This window comes from Pinus tabuliformis, chromosome 3_2, assembly GCF_031772625.1.
Source record: "Pinus tabuliformis cultivar Carrire ecotype Pingquan chromosome 3_2, CPIR1, whole genome shotgun sequence".
Lineage (NCBI taxonomy): Eukaryota > Viridiplantae > Streptophyta > Pinopsida > Pinales > Pinaceae > Pinus > Pinus tabuliformis.
This window is the reverse complement of record NC_142302.1, coordinates 703,049,731-703,055,011: the sequence shown is the minus strand read 5'-3', so window position 1 is coordinate 703,055,011 and position 5,281 is coordinate 703,049,731. Positions and strand designations below refer to the sequence as shown.

At 36.5% G+C, this 5,281-nt stretch overlaps 1 pseudogene; it reads right to left on the bottom strand.

The window, feature by feature from the left end:
- Positions 1-509: 509 nt before the first annotated feature.
- On the bottom strand, positions 510-4,817 carry LOC149182574 (formate dehydrogenase, chloroplastic/mitochondrial-like; annotated as a pseudogene).
- Positions 4,818-5,281: the final 464 nt, after the last annotated feature.

Below are 5,281 nucleotides of genomic sequence, written 5' to 3'. Positions count from 1 at the left end.
GAGAGTGTTAAACTTTTTATCTTCTTTTGTAAGAATTACATGGTCTTCTACCTCCTTGCACATGATCTAATATAGAACCTAGAAGTCCAGAAATGAAGTGGAACCCCATTTACCAAATATTTACCCAAATACTATATATTCACCAAATCAGGCAACATAAACACAAAAAATTAAATACCAAGAAAAGTCAACGACTTGAATATGGCTATAATCAAGAGAAACTTCAACATAGAGTTATCTGAAAACCACACCAAGACAAGGCAGAAACCTGCCTTCCATACACAAACAAAGGTTCATTTCTCTGCTAGTAGAAAAGATGCATAGCATTCGCTGAATCTGTGAGCCAACTTCATGCATAAATAGGCACAAAGGACTAAAGCGTTGACTTCACTCTATTTTAGATTTCGTTTATTTCAAAGTTATTAACCTATAAAATCAATCAGATGGAATGAGCTTCATGCTAATCTTGTATTATTCATTCCTGCATAATGCTTTGAAACATCATTGGTCTCAAGAATTTATTTGACAGTTCAATATTTGATGCACTGTTTTATTCGAGGGAAGCGAGCTCTGTTCTGGCTCTTGCTTGTTATTCCAGATAAAGCAACCTTCAACAGGATGAATCATCTGCTTTAGCATCCAACATGAATTTTTTATAGGTATTGACTAGCTAACTTTCCTTCCTTCACAATATAATTCTGCAAAGGGAAATCTTCTCCCTTCAAGTATCTGTCTAACATATCCTTTGTTCCAACTGCATACCTTATCTGAAGTAGAGATTTTATGAACAATTAGTGAGAAAACTCTCAAGAATATCTGTGTATTTTTATGATTCTTATTTTCTGCTTCCAAAGATGACAAAAAAGATAAATTAATGAGAACATTAAATCTTTGTGCAATATAATTGACTTTCTGAATTATTTATGAGGAACATGGAGCATGATGCAATATAATTGAATTTTTGAATTATTTATGAGGTACATTTGTCAATCAAAGCAATTGCTAGAAAGAAAGGGGTGAAATTGGATGAAATCAGACACTTGGCCATCTATTGTAGTCCCAGAGATATGGGGAGTCATAGCATGGTTTAGCATGGAGCGCCATTGATGATCTTTTGGAGCAGGTTGAGCAAACCAAACATCTCCACTGTAACCTGCATTGCAGAAAGTCCCAAGAGTTAGCAATGTACCTGTTTCCATCACTGCAATTGGCAGTTAGCAATGTGCTTGTTTCCATCACTGCAATTGGCAAACTAACTTGTTCTAACAAACGGGAACAATGATAGTTTATAAACTTAAAACACAGAAAAACGATTCATTGTCTTTTAATTTACTCCGAGAATGAATGAAAAAAGGACCGCCAAAGCACAAAAGTACAGTTACATTGTTTTATTAGCAACGTATCATCATGCTCTTTCTGAATGTGAGAGAAATGTTTGATGATGGGACTTGTATGTCCATTATTGACACTGGGAAGGAGGCAATATGAAGAAGAGTTGAATAAATATAACTGACCTCCAATGTGTCCACTTGCAGAAGCATCAACAACTGCTTGAGCATCCATGGTGGCCCCTCGAGCATTATTCACAATCAATACACCCTTCTTCAGCTTGCTGATTTTCTCCTCGTTAAACATTCCCCTATTGTAACCAAAAGGAAAGGGCAAGAGAAACAATAATTAGGTTTCTGTTCACAAGTTGTATAAAATATATAGGTGCTATTGATGTCTGAGTGAATAATGGGAGAGATTATTTATAAAATTGTGATAAGGCGCACCTAGTTTTGTCAGAAAGAGGCATATTAATGACAAGTAAATCACATTTAGGTAGCATTTCATCAAGATTTGTCTCCAATGTTGCTCCAGTTTCCCTTTCCAATTTGGGTCCAATAGAAAGATGGTCGTGGTAAAGAAGCTCACAATTGAAGGGCTGTACAAAGGAACGCAATTCAATTCAACATCACGTAATGTTTATTATTATTAGATTGAAATTTTGAAACAAACAACATGCATGCATAAGAATCATGGAGCACTGATTTTTGAAAAGAAGTTTGCAACATCACGAAGTAGTACTAGATCCTAAGAATGAATACCTTCAAACGCTTAAGTAGTTCTTTGCCAATACCCCCCGCACCAATAGTACCAATAGTTTTCCCTTCTTGATCATATGACCTGCAAGAAATTGCTGCCACTTTCCAATCACCCTCAACAATTTGCTTACATCCAGGCACAAAGTTTCGCATCAATATGAGAATGCGCATTAGCTGATCTTCTGCCACGGACACCACATTACTTACTGTAAAAATTGTTGAAGAAGGCGTCAGTTAAATCTTGAAGAATCATTGCAGAATCTTGTTCATACTAAAATGTCCATAGCATGAATAGGGTAGTGACAAGCGATATAATTTCAGAAATAGTACCTGTAACTTCTGCGACAGTCACACCAGCGGCTGCTGCAACATTTAGATCAATGTGATTAGAACCAATACCAGCTGTCAAAAGAAGCTTTAAGTTCTTTGCCTTCTTGATCCTCTCTGCTGTCACATAGGCAGGTGGAAAGGCGTGAAATCAAAACATGCGCATCAGGTATGTGCTTTTCAAGTTCTGTAAAGGAAATTAATTGTGTAAGTTTAGTCCGCAGTGGGTTACAATTCTCAAATGTAAAAGCAAGCAAGCAATACACTGATTTGGACGATCCATGGTAGCAAGAAGTAGGAAAGGGAAGGCATCCTAGAAAATTAATAGATTGGATTGTGGATTAAACAACCACCCAACTTCAATTGTGAATAACCAGAAGTCATTTATGACTTGTTCGACAAGATATATATTCTGTAAATCTCACTTTTTGAAGCAGCACATACGATACCATCTAGATTGATTATTATTCAGGATATGAGGAACAAAAAGAAGTCTAGGACATAAACTATTCATCCATATCAATAACAACAACAGATAACACGATTTTATATCCCAAGGGGTGGGTGGCTCTTCACGGGAGCAAATCTCATTAAATACCTTGGGGTTACCAGCTGGTATTTCAGCTAGCAGTTGGTTACTACCCTCGTCGTCCATCCAGAAAAAATGGGGAAGAGGGAGGAAATCTGCAGGGGGCTAGCAAGATGCTTGGAACGCCTAAACTGTGGGACAATATTTTTCAGGACCCGAAAAAGAAAGATGACTCCAGGTGATGTGGAGTTGGAGTATGATGTTACTAGGTACCATATAATTATACCTCCCTCCCAGGTCAAAGACACATGAGTTGAGTTAGAAGGTCGTCTCAGGTTTCTAGGGAAACTGTTTTTCAAGAAGATTCTACAATACAAGAATCAGCATAGATGGTGCCCTGTCCAGCAGTCAAAGAAACTCTACCAAGCAAAACCCTGCTGATACACATTTAGCATTAGCTCTAAATCTTTTTCTGTGCTTTTGATGGCTAGTAACTACAGTAAGACAAATGAGACCTGCTAACAATTAGACCACAGTTTATTCATTTATTACGAAGTATGGTGTACATAGCTTGATGATGAGACCTGCTAACAATTAGACCACAGTTTATTCATTTATTAAGAAGTCTGGTGTACATAGCTTGATGATGAGACTTGCTAACAATTAGACCACAGTTTATTCATTTATTAAGAAGTTTGGTGTACATAGCTTGACGATGAGACCTGCTAACAATTAGACCACAGTTTATTCATTTATTAAGAAGTCTGGTGTACATAGCTTGATGATGAGTGTGTCCTAGCACTCTAGTGTTAGCAGATAAAAAATCGCAATTCCAATCAGTTATCATGATTTCAAGTTTCACGGGGCCAATTCGACAGCACAGTACATATAGCCTAGTAGGGAATTTAAATTCCATGTTATCACTTCACCAACACAGAGAACACATATAGCCTAGTGGTATACATGGATACAGAAAGAAACAGGGCATTTGGGGGGCTTCTAACAGTTCAAAGAAAGAGATGGTGTTTAGTACAGCTCCCTTCAAGCGTTACCAGATGCATAATCAAGGAAAATTCGGGGAGGCCAAGTTTTGGGCAAGGATAAGGAAAAAATTCGGGACAAAATTGGAGAGTAGAACAAAAATATAAAGATATACACCTATATATTTTGATGAAAATATATAAGCAATGGTGAGTGCGACAACATGACCTCCCTTCAGTCTCTTTCACAGAAATTAATCACCCAGTAGAGGAGCAATGAACCCAACAGAGGTAAAAATAACCTAAATTGGGCTGGATGAGGGTTTTTATTACACAAGTTTGATTCAGTCAACTAAGTCATACTCATACTCAGAGGTCAAACTCGTGTTGACAGTCAAACTCTGTCAACAAACAAGTTACAAGTTGGAAAATCAAACTCTGTGTCAACAACCAAGTTTGACTCAGACAAGTTGGAAAATTACATTTGCCTGAAACTCGGATAATGGCAGGTTCAAGCCACGATCCTGGTAACACTGGTTCAAACTTTCCCTTCTATGTTCTGAACATACAGATCCCCTGCGCAACTTCTATGCATATGATCGATGATGTTAAATTAAGAAGTTCAAAAAGACACATTAATTTTATTTTATTTTGCAGGAGTGCTAACATAGACATAACAACAAAAGAATTCACTGCTAACTTACCACAGTCAGGACCTTCCTTGTCATCTGTCACAATGTACTGGTGACCATTAGATTCCAACCATTCTCGTATGCCCAAAGCATTCTCAACACACCCGAGAAAGTTTGGATTGAGTGAAGCATATTCATTGGCTTTATAAAAGACTCCAACAATTTGAAAAAAAAAATACTCTTTGTATAACGACCCTTTCATTCACGTATTCATTTAAAAAAAATAGTAATAGAAAATTTTCATTATGTCATGTTTGCAATATGTTGAAAACTTAAGGTTTTTGTAGTCATAGTCTTTGGTTTTAATTCCATGGTTGAAAAATTGCCAAAATTTTAAGGGTTTCCTAAGCCATGATATTTTATCTTTAACACCATGGCTAAAAATTGTTTGAACTTTAAGGCTTTTCAGAGATGTGATGTTTTATCTTTAATGTCGTGCCTGAAAACCATCGCAATTTTAAGGTTTTTTGAAGTCGTGACATTTTATCCTTAACGCCATTGCTGAAAATGTTGAAAATTCACCGTGAAAAAAAAAACATTATTACAACATCAACACTTTTTGTTTTCAGGGTTTTTGTTGCACAAAAAAAACTGGTTTTTATTGGCTTTTACTGTCCGCCATTGCTGAAAATGTTGAAAATTCACCTTGAAAAAAAAAACATTATT